The sequence below is a fragment of the Zalophus californianus genome, chromosome 8, assembly GCF_009762305.2.
Source record: "Zalophus californianus isolate mZalCal1 chromosome 8, mZalCal1.pri.v2, whole genome shotgun sequence".
NCBI classification, from domain to species: Eukaryota; Metazoa; Chordata; class Mammalia; order Carnivora; family Otariidae; genus Zalophus; species Zalophus californianus.
In genome coordinates this window covers 111,750,502-111,764,539 of record NC_045602.1, presented here as the reverse complement: position 1 = coordinate 111,764,539, position 14,038 = coordinate 111,750,502, and the positions used below count along the sequence as shown (strand labels likewise).

Below are 14,038 nucleotides of genomic sequence, written 5' to 3'. Positions count from 1 at the left end.
TAGGCTATCTCAACTCTTTTGCCTGTTGTAAGCTCTTCCTTCTCCTTCATCAAGGGTGGTCTTCTACAACACAGATCTGAGTACACCCCTCTCTTGCATAAACCGTTTTGTGAATTCTCATTGCTCTTGTACAGTAAGACTGTTTGGTATATGGTATATGGTGCATGGCATATGTATGTGGTATGTGGTACATGGTATGTGGTATATAGTATACAATATATTGTATATGACATGTATTTGGTATGTGGTATATGGCATATGATATACAGTAAATGGTATGTGGTAGTGTAAACAATCCATCATTCCATGACTGGCATGGCCCCTAGAAACAAATGGATCTCCACCTTTTCTGGTACCCACCACAGCTTCTCTCTTCCACATCAGGTTCCCTGGGAAACAATCACTGAGATGAATATTAACAAGCAGGTCATTTTCAGGGAGTACTTTAGGATCCAATGGTAGCTAGGAGGAGAAGGGAGAGGAATTGTTTAGAAATTGAGCTGCAGTGAAGGCCCAGTGAAGACCTCAGCTGATCTCCCGTGGAGCTCTGATACTAGGATGTTCCTTTGGAGTTCTCCTGAGCTGGGTTGAGAGGCTGGACCCGTACATCCCCATGTTGATGAGGTAGCTCTCCTTAGCTGAGACCATTCCAAAGAGAGCTGACAGTTAAGGGGCATCTCCTCAGGCCTGGTGCATCACAGCCTCCACCACCCTCTGCACAGCCCCTTCCACCTCAATTCCTTGGGCTCAGGACATGGATTAACTGCATCCCCCACGGAGGTCTTAAAGCTAACCCACCTCACCCAAGGGCCCAGAGTTCCCTTACCCCACTTGGTCTAACCTGGTCTTTACTAATTGGAAACATTTAGTATGAATATTGTGGGTGACTGAGAAGCAGGTTCTTCTGGGATCTCTGGCTTTGGAGTGAGCTCTAGCAGAGGACTGAGGAAGGAGAAGGGACCTTAGACTTGTCAAGTAAGATAAAACTTGGGTATAGAAACACAGACATCCCCCACCACACATTTCCTTAAATTGCCCTCCAAGGGGATGCAAGAGGCAGACACACATCTGAGGACAAGATGTTGACATTTTTTTTAATACAGTTACTTTTTTGGAGCAGTTTTACATTTAGAGAAAAATTGCCACAATCACACAGAGTTCCAATCTATAGCTGCATACAGTTTCCCCTCTTTTTAGCATTTTACAGTAATTTGTTGCATCTATTATAATTAGGGAACCAATATTGGTACATTATTATTAACCAAAATCTGTAGTTTATTTTGATTTTGTCTTAGCTTGGGTGGCTATAACAATACAGCATAAACTGGTTGCCTTGAAACAATAGGAACTTATTTCTCATAGTCCTGGAGGCTGGAAGTCTGAGATCAGGGTGCCAGGATAGTTGGGTTGTGATGACATCCCTCCTTGCAGTTGCAGACTGCCAACTACTTGCATTCTCACGAGGTGGATAGGGTGAGCTGGCTATCTGGCCCCTTTTCATGAGAGCAGTGATCCCATTCATGAGGACACCACCCTCATGACCTCATTACCTGTCTGTCTAAGACTCCACCTCCAACTCCAATCACACTGGATATTACATTTCAACACATGAACGTTGGAGAGACACAAATATTCAGTCCAGAAGAAATACCCTTAGTTTTTACCCCATGTCCCTTTCTGTTCCAGAATTCCATGGAGGATACCACATTACATTTTTTTGTCATGTCTCTTTAGGCTCCTCTCAGCTGTGAAAGCTTCTTGGACTTTCCTTGTTGGTGATGGCCTGACAGTTTTGAGAAGTGCTGCTCAAGTATATCATGGATTGTCCCTCACTGCAATTTGTTAGATGCTTTTCTCATAAGCAGACTGGGGTGATGGGCTTGGGGAGGAAGGTCACAGAGGAAAAGTGCTGTTTTCATCACATTAATCCAGGATACACGCTGTGGCCGTGGTTTGTGACTATTGGTGAACTCGTGATCACCTGGCTGAACTGTATTTTTCAGTTGTCCCCTCTGTAGTTACTCCTTTTTCCTCCTTTCCATTCTGTCTTCTTTGGAGGGTAGTTACCACAAGTGACTGCACTCCAGGAGTAGGCAGTTAGGCTCCCCCTCTGAGGGTGAAGTATCTACATAAATCATTTGGGACTTTTCTGTACAGGACATTTTTTTCTTCTCAGTTTATTAATTTATTCAGTTATTTGCTTATATCAATATGGGCTCAAAGATATTTATTTTATATGTGCGGTTATCATCAGTCTTAGTCATTCATGCAGTTATAACAAAATATCCCAGACTGGGTGGCCAAGAAACAAAAGAAAGTTCTTGCTCATAGTTGTGGAGGCTAGAGTCTGAGATCATGGAGCCATCCTGTTGGGGAGAGAGCCCTCTACAGATTTCTCATTGTGTCCTCATGTGGTCAAAGTGGGGAGCCCTGGGGGGGCTCTTCTGTAAGGGCTAATCCCACTCATGAAGGTGGAGCACTCATGACCTGCTCCTAAACGTGGACTCCTTGTGCTTGAAGGAGTCCAGTACTCAAATAATTTAGAGATGGTCTCCAAGGGTTCCTCGCACTCAGCTGCCTCTCATTCAGCCCCTCTGCCCACTTCCTTCCCAGAATCCCTTAGACTCTGTGCACAGTCTTTGACAGTCTTTGACCCCACCCACCTCTTATAGGCTAAAGCCCCCCTCCCCACATACCTCAGGGAGGTGGGATTCCTGAGACTCCTGAGGATAAGGGAGGTTATCAAAGGAGGTGTGTCACATGCTCTTTACTCCAGTTGGGCACTGACTTTGTGTGACCTGTGGGCTGACTTTTCCTGACCTTGCTCCCTCTGGGACTGACCTTGGCCTGTCCTCCCTGACCCACAACTTACAGTCAGGCCCTTGCTTCTTGTGGGCATAGATGGCAGAGATAGTGATGAGCAGCAGTAGCTTTGGGCCCAGGGTGACAGCCACCAGGAGTGGAGTAGATAGCCTTGGGTCTGGAAAAGAATGGACACAGGCACCATGAGAGGGGTCACCCAGGAGTCCATTCCCTGGGACCTCAACGTACTCTCTCTGAAGCAACTCAAGCTTATCAATGCTCTGAAGCTCATGAATCTCTTCCCCTGTACTCAGTCTCAAGGCAGGTTTGGGGTAAGAAGTTCTTCATCTCACTCACCACTTCTTTACTGCCAGGGGTCCTTTTGGGGGAAAAGATGGGGAGGATGAGCACTCAGTAACATGTAACTTTGGTTTACTGAATTGGTCCTCACACCCATGGGGCAGGTCTATACCCTCTTTCTGAGGAGGGAACAGGCTCATAGTTTACAGAGGGTCAAAAGATGAGGTAGTTCAGACCCAGGGAAATTCCTCATTGCTGTCCTGCAGGATGACTCTGAGACCTTGTCTTTGGACCAAGACAAATCCAAACTCTGTGGGTCATAGGGACAAATGTCAGCCTGGCCTCAAGTGGAGTGAGAACAGGTGTCATGGTCAGTGAGAGGCAAGGCTGCCCTGCTTTGCTCCATGCACAGGGCTTAAAGACTCCATGTACAGAGGTGAGGAGGGAGGCTTCAGGATGACCTGACCTGAGGAGACCTGCTGGCTGGACAACACCATGGGGAGACAAGGAAATGGGGTCTAATGCTCAGGAGGGTTTCAAACACCATCCAGCCCACCTGGACTCCAGGGCCAATATCAGCTGACATCGTTTGTTGGATATAGAGGTTGGATCTGTAAATACACCTTCAGATACTTTGACTTTCTGCAATGACCCATTTTTGCTTTTATATTTGAATAAATAAATTCAAATAAAATTTGGAAATATATGGAGTAATCTTAAAGGAAGGAGCAGAGACCTCACCATATTTGCCCCTGGCCTGCTGGAGGATGGCAAGTCTCAGCTGGGTGGACCCCTGCCCGGACTTTCTCTCAGTTCAAAGAGCTGTATTGTCCACATTTGCACCTGCTTCGAGAAGGCAACCTACAGTAGAGGGCTGGAAGAAGTGGGGGTACAAAGGCTAAGTCAATCTTCTCCATTTAAAACAACTCACGAAGAGCATCGGCTCCCCAGCTCTCTGTCCGAGGTTGAGTCTTGCTGGGCTGCATTGTGTTCAAAATCTCCCTTTACCAATTCTGCCTCCTTCCCCCTCTCACACATGTGGATCACACAGCGCCCCAGAGTGAGCTTTCCCCTTCTCATATCATCTGAGAGTCCGCTTCCCAAGTCACCTGATGTGTGGAGTTTGTCTGGGTGGGGTCTGGAAAGTCAGCTCTAATGGGCACTTTTGGAGCAGCGTCTTTATCAGTTGGCTGGCCAAGAGGCCCCCAGCCCTGGGAGGAGGTAGAGCAGGGTAGGTGCCAGCTTGCCCTGCTCTTGTCACTGCTGAAACCTCACCATGGTGACTTGCAAAGGAGTAAGCAGAGGAGGGACGTACCCTGGCATTCTGGAAATGAGTTGGTAAGTGTAAGAACTATGGGTTTGGTTGGCTGTTGCTGGGCATTAATCCTTCGGAGAAAGACAATGCAAAGTGAAGACTGACTGATCACACATGGAAAGGTTATGTATGAAAGTCAGAGGACTTCTGGGCAACAGTGCAGACTGTTACCTCCTAGACGGGAGCGAAGAAAAAGCCGAGGACACAGTTGGGTCCAACGAAATCATGAAGTATCAGTGCTACAGAGAGGACTGAATTCTCAGCTACACTGCATCTGCTCCACCAGAATAGAACCCTGATGGGGAAATATGGGAGATAGATTCTGAGATGTAGGATAGGGACATTGGGCCCGAGGCTTTCAAAGCCCTCCGGGCACTAATGGGCTGCTGAGGACAACAGACAGCTTAGATACTCATCTCCAAATACGACCTCTCAACCCAAAGGAGAAACAATAAAAGGAAAATAAATTCTATGGAAAACTGGCTCTCAGTAGTCCTTGAAGAGCAATGCCCAAACTGCAAAATCTCTGGGAGACAAAGGATAATAATCTCCAAATCCAAAGCACATTCCTTACTCCATTCCCCTCCCACCTTCACCAACCATAGGAAAGGGCAGGAGAAAAAGACAGGTAGCCAAGGAGCTTGAGAATTACTTGGAAATCCCACTGTCGATATTAAATCAAGCTTAATTTAGAAAATTTGGAAACGTGTCCTGAAGATCAGGACACAAATCATAGGAAGGGGTTTCAGGGTATGCCTAACTTAAGTGGTTTGGCCCAGGACCCCCAGAGTCTGTGAATATGTGGCACCTTACATGGCAGGAGGGCCTGTATGGTAATTAGCTAGGGTCTAGAGTGGGTCATTATCCTGGACTTTCTGAGTGGAGCCAATTTAATGACAGAGACTCTCCCCAGGGAAGGAGGGAGGCAGGACAGCGGGAGCCGGAGGCATGATGATCACAGCAGAGGTCAGAGGGTGTGGGGCCCTTGGCCAAGGGGTGGGGCTGCCTCTAGGAGCTGGAGCAGCAAGGACACACACTCTCCCCCAGAGTCCCTAGAAGGAACTCGGACCTACCACCCCAGTTTAGACTTTCATGTCTAGTGATGGATGGAATGAATGTGTGTTGCTTTAAACCACTAAGCATGTCCTAATTATTACAACAGCAAGAGGAACCTAATACAAGGAGGCAGGGAAATTTTAAAAGGATAGGTGTGAATAAAAGAGACAGGCATGATTTAGAATGCATGACTTCAGGGGTAAAAGTCAAAAAGAAGGAAAAGGTGCTGTTTCAAAGTTGAGTGGTGAGGGGGAGAAGGAAAAATGGAGGAGGCAAACTTGGGGTCCTGAAAGAAGAACAAGAAAGTTCAGTGGCCTCAGAACTGCTGTCCCAGGGTCCAAACCAGACAACCATCCCCAAGTCCCAGTAACATACGTGGTCATGCTATACTGAGAGAAGGGAGCTCTTTTAAGCTAGAAGTATTGTGAAACACCTCAATACCATAAACATGTAGAAAAAGATGTGCACCATTATGCCAGACCCACTGGATCCAGAAGGGATGGCAGTGGTTGGTGCCCTGGAATGCCCAGGGGAGGCTGTGACATCCTGGCACAGCAGGATCACATAGGCATCCTGCACATAGCTCCAGCTGCCAACCCAGACAACCCTAAAATCTATTCTCAGCCTTAGCACATGGGAAGATTGCTAGTTCAGGCATCCTGGAAGCACCAGAGGTAATGGCTATGGTCTGAGTCCCAGTGAAAGTTCAAAGACTAAACACCAAACCCAAACTCGTCCATAGGAGAATGTGTGGACTCGTCTCTCCCTGCTCTCCTGGCTCAGTACAAGCCCACCCCTGGAAATCACATGAGGTCCACGCATGGAGGAATCTGAAAGGTGGAAGAGGAAGGCAGGTGGGCTACGTCCTTCCATACTGGAGGAAGAACACACACCATGTGTCCTGGCTCCACACTCCTGACTCCCAAGGACAGAAGGAGGCCCAGTCATGGCATTCGAACAAAAAAAAGTCTAGATTCAATAACCTTTGTTCCATTTCAAAAAGTGAGGAGGAGCAAAATAAACTGAAAGCAAGCAGAAAGAAAGAAAAAAGAGGAGAAAAAGCAAAGGAATTAAAAACAAACAATAGAGAAAATCACTGAAACAAACATGGGTTTTTTGAAAGCACTGAGAAATTTGGAAAACTTCTAGCAGTTGTGACGATGAAAAAAATGAGAACTGACACATTTCCAGTATCAGGAATAAAATGGGATATCACTGAAAACCCTACAGACATCACAAAGATAACCAGGTAATATTAGGAGCAGCTCTATGTGCAGAAATTTGACAACTCAGAGAAAAAGGACCCAATTTCTCAAAGGCACAGCCTACCACAAGCATCCAATATGAAATGAGGAATTTGAGTAGCCCTCGCTATTCAGATTCTTTTCAAATGAAAAAACGAATGGTGGAGATGCAGGTGTTCCACAGGGAAATTCCTTTAAGCACTCACAGGTGAATTAAAACCAAGTTAGGTCCAAAAATAAAGTTAATAGAAGAAGCTTTGAAAAATCGGAATATATACTCCATTTTAGATGATATTAGGAATTGTTAATTTTACTGAGTGTAAATTATTAATTTACACTAACTAAAATTACTAATTTTACTAAGAATTTTACTGAGTGTAAATTATTAATTTACACTAAGAGTGTAATAGTATTGGTTTTATAGAAAAAATAATGTCATTAATCACATGACCACAAATTGTCGACTCCATTTGAAACTGGAAGTGCATCCATGACTAAGCCATTATTAGACACAATTATGCAACTTCTGCATACTCCTAGTTTTAGAGAGAAATCGTTCATTTTCGCCTTCCCCTCTCTATTGTCCCAGCCAGCAGGGACATGAACACTCGTTGACCCAGTGTTGATCCAGCCATGAGGACTATGTCATAGGGCATGCTAGAAGGAACATGGGCCTTTGAAATAATTTCTGGAACAAAGACTCCTGGAACACTGGCTTGACCTCCTCCTGATGTTACATGAGAGAAATAAGGAATGTTTTGGTTGCAGAAAGGGGACTCCATACTTCCTTGGTACCGTCCCCTGCTGCTATAATTTACACATGCTTTTTGGGTTTTTTGTTTGTTTTGTTTTGTTTTTGTACAGGTTGCTGGTCCGTCTTCAGGGACTCAATTTTCCCTAGACTAGCTTAGCTCAGCAAGTGGCGTAAGGGCAGGATATCATCACCATCTGTCCCTCATTGCTCCCTGAGTCCCTTCTGTAAAATTCCAGGTCACAGGGTTGGTTAAGCAGGAAAGGAGACCAGCAATGAACTGGAATTGGCATAAAGTAAATGTGCTGTGAACGATCATGAATATTGCCAGTCTGCTGTCACAAATAAAGGGAGAAAGGAGACCCCAGGTGTGACCATACACGGTCACCCAGGAGCCTGGTTAAGACTCAAAACTCCAGGTCCTCAGGGTGCCTTCCAAAATTTCAGAGTGGCAGGTATAGATATTTACTGGGGTGATGATGGAAAGGTCTAGAAGGGATAGACCATGCTCAGGTGAGAAAGAACAGGAGGAGGGGGTGGCTGGCCAGACGTGGTGACTTAATCACTGTAAAATTTGACTTTATATCTACAGACCTCTAGACTACTTTTAGTGTTAAAAAAAAAGATAAAATTTAAAGTGCCAGGGCAGTCGACATTGAGGTCTCACCGTGGGTTTTATGGGTTTCCTGGTCCTTCTGGTGGCAGAGGCCACGAGGATATGGTTTTTGGTGACCGCAGGCTGCCCGCCATGCTGCACCTGGCAGGTGAACACCACATCTTCCCTGTGGGCGGATGAGTTCACCGGGAGCCAGCTCGTCCGGTTAAAGGTCCCCTCCTTGTTCTCTGTGAGGTTCGAGGCCGTCGACGCCATTTCTGTTCGGGACACGTTTCCGTTCTCCTAGCAGGTCAGCTGTAGGCGCTGGGGGTAGAACTTCTTCACTTGGCAAGTGACCTTCACCTGGTCCCCTGCCACGGGTTCCTGGGAAACCTCCAAGGTGGGCGGAACTGAAAGAGCACAGAGCAGAAGCTCTGACCTCATGGAACAGACCGACCACGGGGGAGGGGCTCGAGAACTCAGCTCCCCCCACACAGCAAGGGAATCACCCAGAACAGGGCTAGGCATGCAGCTGGTGCTCAAACACTGAGGGTATTCTTCGCATATGATTGAAATCTTAAGCACAGTGCCCAGCACACAGTAGGTGCTCAAGGACTGGTAGCTCCTATTAGGGTAAGAATGAGTGAAATCAAGATACTCAGCCCGTGGCATGCAGCCGGAATAGAATAATTAGCAAAATAAATGACATCACCAAGCACACGGTGGCGTGGATTACAGCAGGTGCTCAATAATTGGAATTGCTTTGGTAAAGTAAATGGCCTACCCAGCACAGTGCTTGGCACATGATAGGTGTTCACCCCCCAGCTGCCATGAAAAACCATCGGAGGGGACCATACATCTAGGTGCAGGGTGACTGGGAGGGTCTGTCAGGAGTCAGACTCCAGGCAATGGAAGGCCTGGGACAGAGAGTGGGGGGAGGGGCAGGCTCGGAGACTTGGGGGCCAGACCCGGGCTTGGGCTGGGGGTGAGGGGCATCTACCTCGGAGGACCTCAGACAAGTTGGCAGTCCCACGAAGAGGAGGGCCCCCCTGCAGGGTCACGTGGGTCACCTCGCAGATGACCTTGGCGTGAACGTCCCCTGGGGCCAGCACCAGTCTGGTTGTGCTGGAGATGCTGTAAGAAGTGCTGTTTCCCTCTGGGTCCACGGTGGTCTGGGAGGCTGCCAGCTCATTCTCATTTTTGAACCATCTCAGGTTGATGCTTCTGGGGGAGAAGCTGTGGGACTTGCAGGAGAAGTTCACTGTCTGCTCAGGCGAGGCCCTGGCCATGGGACCCGACACCACGGGGGGAGAGGGTTTGGCTACAAGAGGAGCATTTATGAACAGTAAGCATGACTGTGGTCATCAGCACTAAGGGTACGTGTGTGACACTGTGGAGAACGCTCCGCCCTTCTGATCGTGTGTGGAGGGCCGTGTCATCTCCTCATCCCACAGAGGAGGACCCGAGGCTCCAGAGCTGAACTCTGAGTCGGGGAGCAGGGCCCAGGTGCAGTTCCAGGCCGGAGTTCAAGTCCCCCTTCTGGTCTCTGCCAGGTGACTTCCCACCGATCTGGGCACAGGAACGACATTTCTGATGGGTCTCACTCTTGGTATCAACCATCCTAGCCGCCTCCCTGCAAACCTCACTGAGTTCAGAGACCCTGTGCAGCAGTCCGTGCAGGGGAAGCAGGGGTGGGTGGGGCAGGACCCCCATGGAAGCCGTGACCAGGCTGCCCAACCCACGGGAGGGGTGGCCTTGGCACCGTGTGGCTCTTCCTCTGTGACATGGGACAGCATGCCTTTCTCCTTCCCGGGGATGCAGGGAGCGGCAAGTAAGAGAATACAAGCAGTTTTGCTTAGAATTTATCACTGAAATGCAGATGGAAAGGAGCAGATGAATCACAAAATGGCTGACAGTAACCTTGGCCTCATTATACTGTTAAAATCCCCCTCGGAATATTCATCCCAACCCTACTCAATAGAGCCTGCTTGCCCCTGTTTAGCATCAGGGCTTTGGAAATTATTCCCTGTGATCCCTTACCTGTACAAATAAAGACAACTTTGTGGGTACCAGTGCTCCCCCTGGGTAGTCTCTGTCTCTACCTCACCAAGGAGGCAACCCACTTTGGTCCAGTTACAAAGGGCCTGCTCCTCAATCCTCACTGCTTCCCAGGGGACTTCCTGTGGCTTCCAACTATTTTCATCCACAACAGAGCAAGTGTCTCACCTTCTGCAGCCTGACAGTGTCCGCCACCCTCTTATTCCCTCTGAGATTCTCCACTGCAAGCACTTATGGGGAGGGGTCACTCAGGGTGCACAGATCTGCTAACTCTGTTACAACAGAGGGAAGATGGGGAGTCCCGAAAGCTGAGTCTAGAATATGCACTCTTGCTCAGGGGACCCAAAACACCCTCCAGGATGTGCCTCCCAGTAATCCTCAGTCTGCAGAGCCAGGAATGGGGTGCCCAGTGTTGCTGGGATTGTCCAGCCCCTCTGTTCTGTCCAGGTTTCCTGCCCCAGGTAGCTCAGTGAAGGAGCAACACCACACATCAGGGAAAGACTCCTGATGCTCTTACATGTGAGGAGCCATGCCCTCCAGGAACAGGGTCAACACTTTACAAGATGTTTGCATATCTGTCTGATCTGGGGGTGCAAAGCTAGTCCACCTCTCCCTGTGAGTCTTCTTAATGCTTACTGCTGAAATATAGAACAATACAAGATTTACAAGAATTTCAAGGACAGGGTTGGAACTTTCTCCCACTTTGGCCAGCACAGTGAGTGTGCAGAGAGCAGGGCTTTGAGCCAGGCTGTGGTTCCCTTCCCTGCTCAGGCCAGATCTGCTGAGCCTCAGTGTCCTCATCTGAGATGGTCCCTCTGACTCCATCCATTCTCATCCAGGGCATCAGCTGTGTGGGCAGCTTGGGGAAGAGGAAGGAGTGTTCTCCTAAGAGGCACAGATCTGCCTGGTGGTGGAGCCCCGTACTAGTGCTGGTGCCCAGGCATGGGAAGTACCATTGGGAACTTCTGTAACACGTGCACAATCAGGATACAGCCACCTTCATGCCTCTGTCCATAGGCTGTGGGGAGATTCAGTCGCTCTTATGTGAGTCAGTCCTGGAATTGCATGAAGCTTTTCTGGGCAGACCCACAACAAATGCCCAACCTCTGGCGTCTTCTCCAACCCGGGCTCTCAGAGTAAACAGTGAGCCTGTGCCTCTTCTCACTGTGATTCTTCTGAAGCTGAGAGAAAGGAGACATTGTCCCACCTCCCTGTCCTGCGTGCACACGAAGGGAATGGAATGTAAGCTTCATGAGAGAGGAGCCCTTTTCGGCTTTGTTCCCTGCTGCTTCTCCAGCACACAGAGCAGAGCCTGAACACAGCAGGTGCTCAGTAAGTGCTGAGTAGAGAAGAGTCCACCGCATAGAGGGAGCACTCTCGGGAGGCAAGAGTAAGTTTGGGCCCTGTGGAAAGAGCCAAGATGTCCATCGACAGATGAATGGATAAAGAAGAAGTGGTATATATATATATATATATATATATATATATATATATATATACACAATGGAATATTATGCAACCATCAAAAGGAATGAGATCTTGCCATTTGCAACGACGTGGATGGAACTGGAGGGTGTTATGCTGAGTGAAGTAAGTCAATCAGAGAAAGACATGTATCATATGACCTCACTGATATGAGGAATTCTTAATCTCAGGAAACAAACTGAGGGTTGCTGGAGTGGTGGGGGGTGGGAGAGATGGGGTGGCTGGGTGATAGACATTGGGGAGGGTATGTGCTATGGTGAATGCTGTGAATTGTGCAAGACTGTTGAATCACAGATCTGTACTTCTGAAACAAATAATGAAATATATGATAAGAAAAAAAAAAGAAGCTAGTAGGAGGGGAAGAATGAAGGGGGGGAAATCGGAGGGGGAGACGAACCATGAGAGACGATGGACTCTGAAAAACAAACTGATGGTTCTAGAGGGGAGGGGGGTGGGGGGATTGGTTACCCTGGTGATTGGTATTAAAGAGGGCATGTACTGCGTAGAGCACTGGGTGTTATGCACAAACAATGAATCATGGAACACTAGTTCCAAAACTAATGATGTAATGTATGGTGATTAACATAACGATAAAAAATACAATAAATAAATAAATAAATAACTCATACACACAAAAAAACACTAATGATGTAATGTATGGTGATTAATGTAACAATAAAAAATTTAAAGAAAGAGTAAGTTTGGACCATACGACTGGGCAAGTCACTCAAACTATTAGTCCCTCATCCCTGGACAGGAGGGCTGCTCAGGACTGGAAAAGGTAACAGTAGTGGAGCCCTCAGACTGGAGTTCTAGATTTTCCCACTGTTTTCCAGCCCTGTGACCTTGAACAAATAGCATGATCTCCCCAGGCCTCAACTCCCTGATCTGTGGAAGGGGCTGAAGTCAGGGGCACTCACCTCAGAACCTGATCCTTAGCTGTTGCTCAGACAATGGAGGGCAATCTTACTGACTTGCTGTCACAACCAGGGGACAAAGGAGGACCAGGCCATACTCACTGCTCACTATGAGTTGAGTGCCTGGTCCAGACTTAAACTCCACATCAGGGGTCCCTATCTGAAACTTCACACAGTAGTAGGTTCCGGCGTCTGCTGGGGTGATGTAACTGATGCGGATGGAAAAGTCCGAGTTGTTTCTCTTTGTGGTGTCTGAAACATTTGTCACTCGCGGGTAGTGGCCCCCTCTGGAACTGAAGATTAACTCCCGGGCTGGCCCTGTTCCCCTGAACCACTCAACCGGCCCAGTGGGGAGCAGGGAGGTCAGGCTGCAGTGCAGAGTAGCTGTCTGTCCAGCTGTGAGAGACACTGACTTCTCAGGCTGGATCACCTGCAGCTCCGTCTCACCTGCCACACCTGGAGGGAAAACAAAGATCATCCTGATGTGATCCTGGATGTCTCCTCACGTGTGTATCCACAGCTCACTGACTGAGTGCACATCGTGAGCGGGCCGTGACCTCAGCACATTGCACGTACGTGGCATGCAGCCCTCACCACGAGCCTGTAACGTGAGACCGTATCACAAATGAGGATGAAGACACGGAGACACTCAGTGATGTGGCACAGAGCAGGTTTGACTTTGCAGTTGGATTTCCCACCTTGGTGACTAGCCAGTGTCTGGAGACATCAAGAAATATGAAATCATTCCTTCTTACTTGAAGTCCTAAAACCCAGGCAGGGATTTAAGTCAGAGGAGCAGACTGCTGTGGCACGACTCATACACCCAGTGTTCTTTTCCATTTCTTGAGTACTTCTCATGGAGAAAATCTGTGGTTCACCCTTGCAGAGTGTGAGCTGGTAAAACCCATGCTCTTAGTATTATTTGAAACCAAACATGCCTCCTAAGGAGAGCACGTGCTATTCCAGGCAGAAGAAGATTGGGGTCAGCAAGCTGAACTGCTAAGACAAAAATGGGAAGAAATAAGAATGCACCATGGAGGGAGAAATGGAGGGAACATGGGAGGGAAGAGGTCAGAGGGATCAGAGAGTCAAGAGGAGCCAAGGCAAGAGGAAAACTCTACCATTTGACTTTTTTCTTAGATAGAAGTAAACCTGTCACAGTAACATGTCCTAAACCGAACTCAGTTTCCCACACATGCTTGCATAACTCAGCTGAGGCACCTCTATTTTCCCAGATGCTTAGGTCCCAACGCTTGGGTGCCTTTCTTTCCCACCTCAAGTCCTATGCACCAGGACACCTAAGGGCTCCCCTGCTGCATGCACCCACAATCTGACCGCTTTCCCGTTCCTCCTGGCTGCTGTCTTGGTGCATTTCCTCATTTGCTTGGATGCAATGAGCTCTTGAGTGCTCTAGCTGCTTCTGTCTATGCCCTGTGGTACTCCATTCTCAAACAAATGCTAGAATACTCTAAAACTCACACCAGATCATGTCACTTCTGTCTTCCAAACCTTGCA

At 48.0% G+C, this 14,038-nt stretch overlaps 1 pseudogene; it reads right to left on the bottom strand.

Moving 5' to 3' along the window:
* Window positions 1-360: 360 nt before the first annotated feature.
* On the bottom strand, window positions 361-13,368 carry LOC113938365 (annotated as a pseudogene).
* Window positions 13,369-14,038: the final 670 nt, after the last annotated feature.